At 43.4% G+C, this 15,224-nt stretch overlaps 1 long non-coding RNA gene across 1 annotated transcript; it reads left to right on the top strand.

Moving 5' to 3' along the window:
- Positions 1 to 11,718: 11,718 nt before the first annotated feature.
- Positions 11,719 to 12,665, top strand: LOC121716117. Its single transcript, XR_006033764.1, has 3 exons — positions 11,719 to 12,005; positions 12,096 to 12,237; positions 12,408 to 12,665. It is a non-coding gene; the product is annotated as an uncharacterized LOC121716117 (long non-coding RNA).
- Positions 12,666 to 15,224: the final 2,559 nt, after the last annotated feature.

The following is a 15,224-nucleotide window of genomic DNA, read 5'->3' as shown; positions in this document are numbered from 1 at the left end:
CTTAGTCAGTTTTAGTCAACACATTTTAGTCTTTTTTTATAACAAATTATTTCTGATTACCATTTGAGTCAAATAGTGTTTCACACATCTCATTTTCCAATAATATTGTGTGTCCACAGGGCTACTCGTCTGTTATAATTACTCATTCTGATTTATACAGTTATAGCTCGGCTGGGATTTGACCATAGACAGTAAAAGATTTGACTGGACCACTGTCATATTCGTAGACCAGTGTTTCTCAAAGTGTTGTCCGTGGATCACTGGTGGTCCGCAAGCTATCCCAAGTAGTCCGCGAGCAGACGTGGTAAAATAAAGTGGTTCAGTGAGTAGGCCTATTGTGTAGACTAATTATAGGCTACTGTTGAAGTAGGTCTAATCTTTTTTTTTTTTTTAGCTAGGGTTAGTTTAGTGGTCCTGAAACTGAAAAAGTTTGAGAAACACTGTCATAGGCCAAAGTATTAATGTTTTACTCCGCCTCGCTAGATGGCGATATGCGCCCAAACACAACACATTCCCCAATCAGACTCTCCATCTTAGCCATAGCTAACCTGCTAGCGAACTTTCCATATTAGCTTACTTGCTAGCAAACTTTGCATCATCAGTCTAACTAGTTAAATAATTGACATTACATGATGAACATTTTCATATGGACATTCTGGGGGATGTTAATTTGTATGAGAGAAGCTTCAACTTTTGGGTATGTAGCATTGTGGCATAAAGCTTAGGTAGTTAGCTTGCTAACTCTTGCAGAAATCTCCAGTGTTCTTGTTCCATGTAGTTTCGTGTTGCAGCAACAGCACGTAGACTAGCCTACAGGAAAGCTGTTGCGTATGAACTCATTCGGAATATTTTGAAAACATAACAGCTAGATGTTCTGTCTTCTCATTTTGTAGACGAAAATGAAGAGAGATTTTATCTTAGTTTTTATTTCATGCAAAACATTTTAGTCTCGTCTTTTTTCGTCAACAATAATGCATCTTAAGATAGTCTTAGTCAGTGTTTCAGGACAATACTGCCGTCTCGTCATCGTCTCGTCTTAGTCATGAAAAAAAAAGGCCTTGACGAACATATTTCCTCTCGTCTCGTCTGACAAAATTAACACTAGTTCACACATAAACTATAACAATAACAACATGAAGAACAATATCATTGGGGATCACTTTCAGAGCGATTTTAAGAACGATAAAAAGTAGAGACCGACCGATCGTTCGGCCAGCCGATTTAATCGGCCAATTTTTGCTATTTTTTAATCAATCGTCATCGGCCGATTTTCTTATTTGGCCGCGCCGATTTTAAGTCAGGCACATCTGCGGGCAGCTACTTGGAACACAGCGTGAGGTTTTAAAAGAGACGGTCTGTTTAGAACTAAGAAAATCTTTGGTTTCAAGGAGCAAGACTGTCTACAGGTAAGGCATCAATTTTTACATTCCAGTGTCCCAAAGTCGTATATTTTCTCTTATGATTTCTCTTATGGTTGTAATCTGTGATGTTGCTTCATTTACCCAAAGTGCGTTGGGAATGCGCCGGCAAGCCCCCTCAATGCTGGATCCCGTTTCTCGAAAGCATTGTTGCTAACCAGTTAGCAACTTAGTAGGTTGCCTATGGGAAATTGCATTGCAACCAAGTAAGTTGCTAACTTAGTTAGCAACGACACTGTCGAGAAACACACCCCTGGTGACCAGCGTGATGTTTCGATCTAAACTATAGTAACGGACAATCTAAGTGAAAATTTAACAAAAAGAGGACGCAAATCTAACATGTGAACACTTTATAACACTGTCATCCCATGTCCATTCGTTTTCAACTGCATCGGAGTTGAAGAAGAAATGAAAGTTGCTTAGCGTTGTGGCTACGAGTGCGTTGGGAATGCGCCGACTATGCAAGCCCCCGCCCTCAACGCTGGTGACTGCTATGTTACGATCTAAACTTAAGTAACGGACAATCTAAGTGAAATGTTAACAAAAAGAGGACGCACAAATAACAAGTGAACGTTTTAAAACATTGTCATCCCGTGTCAATTTGTTTTCGCAATGTATACGTTTGATTTGATTGCGAATTTGAGAAGTATCAAACGGATGTTCTCTAGTTCCTATTTCCGGTTTCCTGCACCTAGGTGTGTGGTAAGGCATGGAAGTTCCACAGTGAAACTGTATAACCTGAACATGTATTTTGCCGTTTTGAAGTAACTATCTGAAGTTGTCACATCATGGAAGTCTTCTTACACTCTGTTAAACATTAAAATGAATAATTAATAGACTAACAGACTGCAAGAAGTCACTAGTATGATTTTTAGCATGCCAATTAACCTGTTGAGGAGTGCGGTCACAAATATGTGATCAGATGTAGCTGGGCCCCTGGGAGTACGATCACAAATATGTGATTAGAACGTTTTTGAAAAAAGTTCTATACCATGATGCAACAATTACCCTCAGGGACTTTTCTGCCATTTAACAATTTTAAGAACACTGAAACTATAGAACGTTCACTTAGAATTCTAGAAGGAGCCAGGAAAATAATTCACTCTCTGCGGAACAGCATTGTCTTAAAGAATTCACTCAACAGGTTAAGGATAATACGATAGCATATCGGCCCAAAAAATCGGCAGGTCACATCGGCCATCGGCTGACTCCGACCGCTAAAAATCGGTATCGGCATCGGCTTTAGAAAAACCCAAATCGGTCGGTCTCTAATAAAAAGCTAACAGCCAATCAGAACCCACATTTTAGCCATCCCATTCATTAACACAAGGAGAGACTTATCGTTGGTCAGTGTGGACGCTTATTGTTATAGTTATCGTTCCTGGTGTGAACGGCCCTTAAGGCTTAACTTCTCCTTAGGTAAGGGATTTATTTAAGGACAGAAATATCATATGGTATCCTTAGGTAAGGAACTCCGTTAAGGGGTTTACTCCATTGAGATCGTTCATTTGCAGAAAAGTTTCATTTTCAATTGTTAAAAGTGGTTAATTAACTTCATTTATCAGCATTAACTAGGATAATAATATGGTTAAGGTAGTGTCAGAGGTCCCTTAGGGTTTCCCCCTTTATTTAGGCTGCTAAGGTTGTTTGTGCAACGGTTTAAGGGATTTCTTATAAGATAAAGAGAAAACCTTAAATACTTGAGGGAAAATGATAAGGAGCATACTTAAAGGTGTTAATGTAACCGATTTTATTTTAAGGGACCCTTAAATCAGATTTGAAGGGAAAACCTGAACTTGGTGTTTTGTGCAACCGGCCCCTGAGTGGCGTGAGGTTAATTGGACTGTGGGAACTGACTGCGAGTGTGCGGTGGTGGGGGGGGGTCGAAGGGGCAGAGAGTGGGCCCTGGATGTGGGCCCCTTTCTCTCGTAACCCCCATAACTGGCTGCAGATGTTGGGGTCCCCCTTAAAGCCACTGGGCAGCGTGACATAACATCCCACACAGGTAGCCACTGTCGCCTGCGATCGCCCCTCTGCATGGTTCAAATTACGCAGGGCTTGTTGCACTGACCGAGCCGCAGCACGGAGCTGGGGGTCAGCGCTTGGTAAATGTTGGGGTTCTGACCAGCAGTTGAGACAGGATGGGCAGCCCGGAGGCACACAGTAGGTCAGGTGTAGGGGGAACACCTGGATTATGGAGCACACACAGGTGTAGGGGGAACACCAGGATTATGGAGCACACGCAGGTCTAGGGGGAACACCTGGATTATGGATTATTACTCCAGGACAGCGGGGGGGGGGGGGGGGGGGGTCTTATAGGTGCCAGAGCCGTGACACCTTATTGGGCAGCCGTGGCCCACTGGTTAGCACTCTGGACTTGTAGCTGGAGGGTTACCGGTTCGAACCCCGACCAGTAGGCATGGCTGAAGTGCCCTTGAGCAAGTCACCTAACCCCTCACTGTTACCCGAGCGCAGGTCACTGCGCCGGGATTAGTGTGTGCTTCACCTCACTGTGTGTTTACTGTGTGCTGTGTGTTTCACTAATTCACGGATTGGGATAAATGCGGAGGCCAAATTTCCCTCACGGGATCAAAAGAATATATAAACTTATACTATACATACTTATACACAGGGTGCGATTTGTGTAAAAACCAGAGGGGGGCATGATTTTGAAGTTTGTAACCCCGCCCCCTCCCCACCACAAAAAAAAAAAAAAAAAAAATGTACGAACGATTCATAGCCTAGTAATGTCATGGCTAATAATACCCTATATTATTTTTGCCACCTTTGTAACATTTTAGTTTTAGTTTACCGTGGTGTATGACTTTAAACAGCGAGTGTGCTTGGTATGATGATCAGCTCCTCTAATGCAGGGTAGGACCACGTTTTGACAAGCATACAAATTCACCTTGTTCTTGCCCCATCTGAAATGACTTCTCTACTTTTGCTGCCTCCATCCTTTCTGTATTTGTTGTGTAAAAAAACGTTGTATATGATGGCACTGAAGTCTTAAGTTAGTGAATTGGCCAACAGTGTTAGTTGGTAACCAAATAGCCTACACATTGCGCTACACGCTGCGTAGGCTACGTGCATTCTCTCTCCTGCTGATTTGCGTTCAGTAGCCAAGTGCGTAATATTGCAAAAGTTGAAAAAATAAATGTGTTTATTGTAGCCTACAGAAAATAAATAGTTTTATGAAAATAATTTACGAACCAGAACATAAAGACCATGAAGCTTCTATTTCTTGCAGCTGTTAAAACACCCGCTAGATAGTTTAAATCCCCACCAACATTCGTTTTTGCAGTACAGATTATTTCTAAAAGTTATTTGTCTACTACTGGCTGATTTATCAAACGAGTGCTTTCTCGTTCGTCCACCGCAAACTACAGGTGTTTCGGTAAGCAATTTCTGTAACACTTTTTGTGACATTCAGCAAATATCTCCTCATTTAATGTAAGTTCCTTCGGACAATAGGCCTACGTTCTACTCTACGTGCAGTTGTCCTCCATCTCAGTTGCATCAGTTTTCTAATTTTGAAGGTTCTAAAACAATATTATGCTTCACTGAATCCTTCTCGTTTTCTTTAATTTGTCCAGCTAACTTTTCCATTGAACCTAGCCATTTATGATGGATTACACACTCGACATTCCGAAATGTCCTGCACAATCAAGGCCAAATTAAGTTATCACGCAGCCACTGTGTCAGCAGCATCAGTGCTGACGGTGACGGTGCGTTTCTGATGTCAGATTATTATGTAGGCTAGCCTACTAGACTGTTCTCACGTTGCAGCGCTTTACTTATATGAAGTAGCATTAATCAATATGAGGGGCAGAGGGGGATAAATGTTGTCCCCCCCGACGATAAAAATAATTTAGCAGAGGTAGGGATAGGAAAACCAGAGGGGGGTGAAATCCCCACCATCCCCCCCTACAAATCGCACCCTGCTTATACAGAGCAACACACTGGACTTATAGGTGCACTGAACCGCTGGACTCCCATGTCCTGTGAACTCAGGCCACCATGTCAGTGGGGCAGTGGGTGTGTATGACGCGTACATGTGTGTTTGTATGTGTTTGTATGGGTGTGTGTGACGCGTACATGTGTGTTTGTGTGTGTTTGCAGTGTTGTGCCTGAACGCGTTCATTGAATGAAAGTTCATGAACTCAGAAAAAACAGTATCCACATAGTGGGTGAATAATCAATCAGGTGCGCTTGCAATGACTGAAGCAGTGACTGAGCCTGTGGTTCTCAGTGCATAAGGAAAGGTAAGGTGCTCTGTGTGAATGAGTGTCATGGTGATGGTGCAAATGAGTAAGTCAAACAGTGCAACAGTGCAAGAATAAAGTCTATATATCTAAATATAAATAACTATATTAAGAAAGGTATGTGGCATGGAGGGATGTTAGCCGTTTAGCCGTTTAGCCGGTGGTTGACCGGTTAACATTTTCTGCCGCCGGTTCAAAAAAAAAAAAACACTATTTTTAAAGGGACATTCCACCAGTGGAGACATGAATATGTATTGAAAGTGGGTCATATATGTAGTAGAATAGTAGCATACATTTCTAATTTGGTGCCTTCTTGACCGAGAAAAGGCAGAAAATGACTTTTTAGTGCTTGTGGATTGCAGACAACAATCCCCATAGTGCATTGCAATGCTCAGCTCCGCAGGCCACTCCCACTGTCGAACTCAATTGTTCAACTCCGCCCATAATCTGTCAACCAAGGCTCGAGCGTTGAGCTCCACTCTACGCTACCTGGAAATCATTTCAAACAATTTCTAGTGAAGACACATTAGTGAATTACTCCTCGTTTGTGTTTCGAAATGGTGTGCACTTGCATGTTACCTGGATGTTCAGCCAGCACAAGGAAAATACACGAGTACATTTTCATAGATGCAGTCTACATTTCAAGGCAGAAGAACCCCTTAGGAGTGAAGAGACCCGCGCTTGTGAAAACCGCAATTCCGTCGATATTTACCTTGCCAGATGATGTCGATAAACAGCCAGGAACTTCTGGAACTAGCAGTGCTAGCTGCGCTAAACGCATTTGCCTGGTGGTAAGGTTTTTCTGACTCGACTCTACTTCTCGACTGAGAACACACTGATATAGTCGTCTGCTGTAAAGCAGCACATCTCATATGATTTGGCTGTTTATAAAGTAAATATCTTGTATGTTTTGGTCGCTTGCTGCCTCGCTAACTCCACTCGTCAGCAACGAGGAAGCAATGTAACGTTAGACAGTTATGAATATCGTGTCCATTGTGTGTTAGCTGCATAAGTTTGCTATTAGCGATGTAAATCCACCATGTTTTACTGTGTTAGTTTAACGTTATTCAAATGTTTTTAACGTTATTGAACTTACAAGAACAGTTTGTAAGTAGCCTAAATAATATTATCTCTAATCATGGCTGCAGTGGAGGCTAATCGCAAGTAAACACAGTTTATCCACCACTGAATTTCAGAAATAGTTTATCCACCTCTTGATAGTTTATCCACCACTCAATACATTCAATGCACTTCCTAATAGTGTGTATGCACTCAGGGAACTATCTACTACTAGTAGCCATACCACTTGTAAACAGTAATCTTCACCATTATCATATATTCTGAATGTCTTATGTATTTAAAAAAAAAAAAAAACATCCAGTAGCGCTTTTCCTTACTGCAGTTTAGCCTACCCACCTCTTATTTCACCACTACACCTATCTTTAGTATATCTAAGACTACTGTCTGATTTAAATTAGTTGTTACGTCCCCCAGCTCTTGTGTTTGCTCCTACATGTGTTTGGCGACCCCTGTTGGGTGCAGTGTCTTCCCCTGTACTTAATTGCAGGTGAGCCACACCTGAGCGAGGCCTACCTGCGCTATAAAAGGACTCTAGGACCGCTCCTGAGGGGGCGCACACAGAGAATGACATCCGAGCCTGCTGTCTCATTGACTTCCGTCTAGCCGTCCACCCGGCAGTAGAAAGCGTTCCGCTATCGTAGTTGCTAGTTATTGTTAACCTACTTATTATTTTGATACCCAATCTGTTAAATAAACATACCCCTATTTTTGATACGAGCTGATCTGTGTGCGTCTCCCCTTTATGTTAAGGGTAGTGTCCGACTGCCCGTAACATAGTGGGATCTCGTGTCTGGGATTAATAGTGATTTAAAATCGGACTTTTGTGTTAATTGCGGAACTTCTGAACGCTACGACATTTTGGTGAGTATTCTGGTGGGCAATTGTGATTGTCTGTTCCTTTGTTTAGTCGACTGGAAAGTTTATTTAATTTGTTGGTGGATATCTCAGGAGGGAGTACGTAGGAGGCCTCGAGCTGAGTAAGCCACTGAAGATTGCGTAGGCATTTAGGATTTTGTTTAGGTTTTGTGAAAGTTAGTTAGAGTAGTTTGGACAATGTTTTGCCTATCAGAATACCTTTGTTAAACTGCTTTGGTGATTTTAAGTAGGCCTACTCGATTTTGTGCGCGCCTTGTTTCAGCGTTTTTTTTTTTACATTAAAAATGGCAACAGAGGAAGCATTCGTTAAAGAACCCTCTATTGAGTTATTTTTGAAATTTTCGAAAGAGCAGTTGCTCAATTTGGCTGCAACTTATGAGGTCGAGATCACTTCTGCTGAGAAGCGCAGCAAAGATACAATCAAGGCCGTCTTACAAGCTGCTTTGGTTAGTAAGGGTGTTCTGCCTGTAGAGAAGCAATCTCCCGTGTCTATGGAAGCATTACAGCTGCAGATTCGGTTGAGAGAATTAAGTATTAAAGAGAAGGAAATTGAGTACGACCGTGAGCGCCTGAAAACACAGGCCCGTGAGCAGGAACTTGAAAACCGACTGGCGATGAGAAAGTTAGACATCGAGGCCCAGCAGAAGGGTGACTAAAACATTCAACCGCGTTCTTCGCCACTTTTTCTGGCCTGGGCTGAAGCGTGATGTGCGGCGGTATTGTAAAACGTGCCATGTCTGCCAGGTTAGTGGCAAACCAAACCAGACAATTCCACCTGCGCCGTTGTACCCCATACCTGCCAGTGGTGAGCCTTTTGAGAAAGTCATCATTGACTGCGTTGGTCCGCTTCCACGGTCGAAAGGTGGATATCAGTATTTATTAACTATTATGTGTACTGCTACTCGCTCCCCAGAGGCGGTGCCTCTGAGGAAGATAACGGCTAAAATCGTGTCCAGGGCTTTATTAAAGTTATTTTCTTTTGTTGGGCTACCAAAAATTGTTCAAAGTGACCAAGGAACAAATTTTACTTCGCGTGTCTTTTCCCAAGTCCTAAAGTCGCTCCAAATTAAGCACCGCATTTCTAGCGCGTACCATCCGGAGAGTCAGGGCGCTCTCGAACGTTACCATCAGACGTTAAAATCGATGCTGCGTGCATATTGTTTGGAGGTGGGTATAGACTGGGAAGATGCGATTCCATGGATGCTTATGGCCTCTAGAGAAGTCGTGCAAGAGTCGATTGGTTTCAGCCCTGCAGAGCTAGTGTTTGCTCACGAGGTCCTTTAAGCGTCATTAAAGATCAGTGGTTGAGCAAACCTACTTCTCGTAGCGCAATACAGTTTATAAGCGACGTTCGCACCCGGCTACACAGAGCGCGTGAACTCGCTAGAGAGAATTTAGAAAAGACACAATCTGGCATGAAAACTTGGTATGATCAAAAAGCAAGAGCCCGTTCGTTTAAGCCCGGAGACCAAGTGTTAGTTCTCTTACCCGTGCCCGGTTCTGTATTTCAGGCACGATTCATTCAGAGGGCCATATACCATTGAAAAGAAAATATCTGATCTGGATTATGTAATTTTGACCCCAGACAAGCGATGGCATTCTCGCGTCTGTCATGTAAACATGCTCAAACCATATTACACGCGTGATTATATTAAAACTGACATGTGTAATTTTAACTTACCAGGTCCAGAGTCCTCCGTGTTGCTCTCTTCACTGGTAGAGGATGATGACGCGGTGACTCCTCCGTCGCGATGCGTGATCGAAGGCCGACTCAACAACTCCGCTATGCTGTCGGTCATTGCAGATCGTTTGCCACATTTAACTCCCTCTCAAACAGCTGATATATTGTCTGTGATAGCGGATTTCCCTGAGTTATTCGGAGATGTTCCGACTGTAACTACAGTCCTGGAACATGACATAGATGTAGGTGATAACGGCCCAATTAAACAGCACCCATATAGGGTAAATCCAGAAAAGCGAGCTATCCTGCAACGGGAGGTTGAGTACATGGTAAAGAACAATATTGCTGAGCCTAGCTCAAGCCCTTGGAGCTCCCCATGCCTTTTAGTTGGCAAACCTGACGGCACGTACAGGTTTTGTACAGACTACAGACGTGTTAATACCATCACTTTGCCAGACTGTTATCCATTACCGCGGATGGATGACTGTGTGGACCGTGTTGGCTCGGCCATGTTTGTCACTAAAATCGACCTTCTAAAAGGTTACTGGCAAGTGCCCCTTACACCAAGAGCAAAACAGATATCAGCTTTTGTGACCCCAGATGCATTTATGCATTATAAAGTTATGGCTTTCGGAATGCTTAACGCGCGTGCCTCATTCCAGCGGTTAGTAAATATTGTTTTGGCTGGAATGTCAAATTGCGAGGCGTATTTAGACGACATAGTCCTATACAGTACACACTGGTCCGAACACGCAGAACAACTTCGAGAGCTTTTCCATAGGCTGTCCAATGCAAGCCTCACAATTAATCTAGCAAAATGTGAGTTTGGAAAAGCTACAGTCACCTACTTGGGGCGGATAGTTGGCAGGGGACATGTTTTGCCAGTAATGGCCAAGGTGGCCGCTATTCAACAATTCCCTATGCCTTGCGATCGGCGTGCGCTACGCCGATTCTTAGGAATGGTAGGCTACTATCGCAGTTTTTGTAAGAATTTTTCGACTGTGGTTTGCCCCCTCACTAACCTATTGAGCCCTAAAGCTAAATTTGACTGGACGGAGTCCTGTAATCAAGCATTTGAAAACGTTAAAGCTATCTTGCTGACTGTTCCCGTGCTGGCCGCGCCAGACTTTACCAAAACGTTCCAGCTTGCTGTGGACGCCAGCAACGTAGGCGCGGGTGCCGTACTTTTGCAATCGGGTGCAGACCACATAGACCATCCCGTGTGTTTCTTCTCTAGGAAATTTAATGCTGCCCAGCGAAAGTACTCCACTATCGAGCAAGAGACTTTGGCTTTAGTCCTGGCTATTCAACACTTCGAAGTGTATTTAGGTTGAACAGTACATCCAGTTAAGGTCTATACTGACCATGATCCACTCAAATTTCTCAGTCGCATGTACAATTCGAACCGTAGGTTAATGCGCTGGAGTCTATTGCTTCAACCGTTTAACCTCCAAATTGTGCATGTCCGGGGCAGAGACAATATTATCGCTGATGCGTTGTCTAGAGTGGATGGTTAATAGTATTAAATTCTTAGCGTAATGGTTAAATAAAAAAGAAACTTTTGTTTATAGTAGGAACTATTAGCTGTGTCCTTATTCATTGGAAAGGGCCTATATATCTAGGTTAAAGAAGAAAAAACAATATAGATTATTTGGTTTGAGATTTATTTTATTGGTCTTACTAATTGAACGTAATTCTGTAGCAATACTAGGTATTGCGTAGTTGTGATTTTTTTTTTTTTGCCTGTGATTGGTTCATGGATGCCAAACAGTCAATTTCTGTGTAGTTCTAATTTCTAATTTCTAGATATGCCTTGAACAGAGTAATGATTATTGGTAGCTGGAACTCTATTGTCTGGGTTGGCCCGAGCAGTGAGCTGTACACAGAATTCCTGAGAATATATGAATAAAAATGTGTTCTTGTTGTTCAATGTTATGGCGACAAGTCACCATTTTGGGGTGGGGGTGTTACGTCCCCCAGCTCTTGTGTTTGCTCCTACATGTGTTTGGCGACCCCTGTTGGGTGCAGTGTCTTCCCCTGTACTTAATTGCAGGTGAGCCACACCTGAGCGAGGCCTATCTGCGCTATAAAAGGACTCTAGGACCGCTCCTGAGGGGGCGCACACAGAGAATGACATCCGAGCCTGCTGTCTCATTGACTTCCGTCTAGCCGTCCACCCGGCAGTAGAAAGCGTTCCGCTATCGTAGTTGCTAGTTATTGTTAACCTACTTATTATTTTGATACCCAATCTGTTAAATAAACATACCCCTATTTTTGATACGAGCTGATCTGTGTGCGTCTCCCCTTTATGTTAAGGGTGGTGTCCGACTGCCCGTAACATTAGTGGAATATAGTTTGAAAAGAAACCTCTTGTTTGTTTTATAGTCACCATGCCCAAGTACGCCTGGCCTTGATACCAGTGCCAGCATTGAAGTTGGTGAAACAGATGAAAGGCACTACAAAACAGGTGGAAGTGCATTCCACACCATGTGGTCAATGAACATTGATGGACTGACACGGATAGAAAGCGGCATCACTGTGACCATGCTCCTCTAACAGCTGAGGAGCAGAAGAAGAGGATGTGGCTGAAGAAGGACTCGGTGGCATATCAGGACCTGACGTCGCTCATCTTTGAAAAAAGGCTTTTGAAAGATCTTCAGAAGATGGCCCTCTTCAAACATACTGGTAAGAACTGACACCCTTTATACCCACATGTTTTGAACATATCCTATTGAACATGTTTAATTAGTACTATATATTCTCCTTTTCACACAGGGCCACTGGAGATCTTTCACAGAGCTCTCCTGAAGTACCTCCCTAAATGCCAGGCCTTCTCCTACGAGGGAGAGGGCCTACCTCGCCATCATGGAACATTATGAGAACATTGTGGCACGAGAACAAGCCACCACGGCAACAGGTGTGTTTTCATGTACTCTAAATACTAAAATAACCATAAGTAGCATGTTCACAGCTAACTCAAAATGCATACTTTGCTGAAAAGTTCATTCTATTCCTGTGGAGAGACATCTACTAGTCAAATCTTTATTCAGGCATCTGTGTAATCATTATAATCCTTGTCATTTATAGGAGAACCACGCGTCAAGCAGGTCTTCTGCAAAAAGTCAAAGCAATGGATAGTCAAGAAAATCTATAAGCCACACACCACCAAGTTCATCTAGACACTAATTGAGAAGGTCATAGAAAACAGACGCAACCCAAACATAACATTCAAGGACTCAACCGCTTCACTCACCCAACCACAACCTCCTTTGCCCCCTAACATTGCCCCTGTCCCAACCACAACCTCCTTTGCCCCCTAACATTGCCCCTGTCCCAACCACAACCTCCTTTGCCCCCTAACATTGCCCCGTCCCAACCACAACCTCCTTTGCCAAAGCCGTCAAACTGCAACATCATCATTCAAGAGCCGCTTCTGAGACGTCAGCTCTACATTAACCCATTCCTCACAAATATTTTGTAATATTACCATGTCTTATGTCTGTCTTATATGGTCTTTTGACCTTATCCTTGCACTGCCTTACCTGTTTGCACTGCCATTGAGCACCTTACTATACATACTCAATCACAGGGTCAATACCTCTTTTTTATAGTGTGGATAATTTTATTTGTATGTTTTGATGTTCATGACACAATTCTTTCTTTGTGAATTAAAAACAAAATGTCACTCGTGCTCTCCTGTCTGCCTTCAACAAAGTTTAGCATCATAAACTTGGAAGGAGGTAACTGATATGCAACAAGCTTATAATGCAATGTATACTTGTAATACTTAATAATTTATAGAAATTATAGGTATGACCACCATTCTGTTGTCATCTGAGGCAACAGTAGCTAGGTAGTTCCAGTTTTGAAATGTTGGTCGTCCAATAACTCGAATACACTTGGAGCAACACTACTAAGAAACAACTACAACAACGTACATTTTAAGCATTTAATTAAATAACTATAATATACAAACAATACAACTGTTGAATGACTATACACAAACAATGAAACTATAGCTCCTCGAGAGTCCTCCGCTTCTTGGTGCCCGCAGTACTGGCCGTCTGGAGCTGTGTATTTCTGGTGGATAGCCAGCACGACACAAGCAGGTAACACGACATGACGACCTCTGCCCAATCTCTCTCCTTGTAGGACCCACTCAAGAAAGTGCGGGTGGCTGTTAGAAGAAATTGTCTGGACAAAACATTGAGCACAAAGTGAGCGATGGTCTTATAGCCTAGCGTGCCACAGTAGCTAGCATAACTGCAAGCTATTTGTGCAATGAACATGCCACGTTAGCGTGTTAGCAAGATTACTCCTTGACATAGTAACAAAGAAAATAAACTTACTTTACAGGAAGACGTCCATTTGGCCCTGTAGGCTTTGGCTGCCGTTTCCCGTTGACCTTAGGTATTCTAAAGTAGGTCTCCAGGACGCCACTATCCATATGGGGTGCGAAACTCGGGTGATCAACAACACACACGTCTGTGTCATCCTCCGATTCCGTGATTTCGTCCAGAAGAAATTGGCATCGCTGGAATTCTCGGCAGCAGACAGACTCTTGTTCTGTGTCCATTGGCGCACAGTTAGAGCACAGGCACCACCAATCCGCCCCAGCTCGAGCCATTGCGGGCTCCTCGTCCGCGGCAGGCAGGTCGTCTGCCTCGGCTGTTGTGGCAGCAGCTTCAGCCGCCTCCTGTTCCTCCATAGCCCTCAGCTGCTCGTCGCTATATTGTGGCCCATAAAGATAGCCACGAACATCCTTTTCTACCATATCGTCTTCAAAATCCCAGTCCTCCATATTGCATCCGTCTGCGTATTCGGTACCTTCGGCCATGTTTTCTGCAGGTCTCTGCAGCTCTCTGCCAAAAGCACTGGCACTGATCTGTGATAGGTCTGTTAGCGCATTAGGTCCAACCCCCTATGGGCGGGGTTGAAAGGGTGGGAACTAGCGCTTGTAGTCTCAACAGAAATCCACCCCTCTTACACTTCCTCCGACAATGACGCAAAATGACGATTTTTGCATCATTGTGGGAGGAAGTGTAAAGAGGTGAATACGGATTTCTCCCGTCTCAGGGGAAATGAGAGAGTGTTGCATGACCATTCAAAAGTATGACTGGGTTTCTAACAATGCAAAGCCTAATGCAAATGGGTGGAGTGTCCCTTTAAAGCTCCCAAATGCCAGCCAGACTTCACTGCTTGTTAGTGGCTGCGTGTTGACTATGGCATGATGATAACTGTAACAATGTAATGGCAAACGAAGACCAACTTAGCATATGCCTACTTGTTGTGTTTTATTATTCATCTGTACTTAAATGGCATGACGACAGGAACTTATTGCAAAGGATTTTGTGCAGCACGCTACAGAGGCTGTTGGCAATCGGTAAGTTTTTTACGAAGACGTTGGTTAATATACTTTCCTGTAACACCACCAAATGTAGCGTTCTCCGTTTGTGACTTTGTAACGTGAGCTTTTTATAGCCCGAGCTCGGTGCCGCGTTGCATGGAAGGTCGATGTTGTGCGTAATGTGTGCCTGTGCGCGGGTGCGCAGGGAAAGCAATTATTTTTCTCCCCAAAACAAAATCCTTATTCCTCCACAAGTAGTGGACAATGATTGGGGAAAATGTATAATACAAAGGGCACGGACTAACATTGTGTGACGGGAGCCTAACCATTCTAAAATGGGGGGATAACTTGTTTCACGGGCAGAGAAAGACGCGCGACAGGACACGGGTATCATAAATGGTAGTTATAGACTTTTCGGTGACCGACTTTAACCGGTTAATGAGGCTCAGTGGCCGGTTAAGATTTTTTTTAAATTTCGCCATCCCTAGTTGTGCATATGTGCTAATACAGCACGCAAACAGTGAGGCAGAAGACAAATGTAAAGTGACTAGTGGACA

Source organism: Alosa sapidissima, chromosome 8, assembly GCF_018492685.1.
Source record: "Alosa sapidissima isolate fAloSap1 chromosome 8, fAloSap1.pri, whole genome shotgun sequence".
Taxonomy (NCBI): Eukaryota; Metazoa; Chordata; class Actinopteri; order Clupeiformes; family Clupeidae; genus Alosa; species Alosa sapidissima.
Note: the sequence above shows the minus strand (reverse complement) of the source record. Positions and strands in the feature narration are given on the sequence as shown.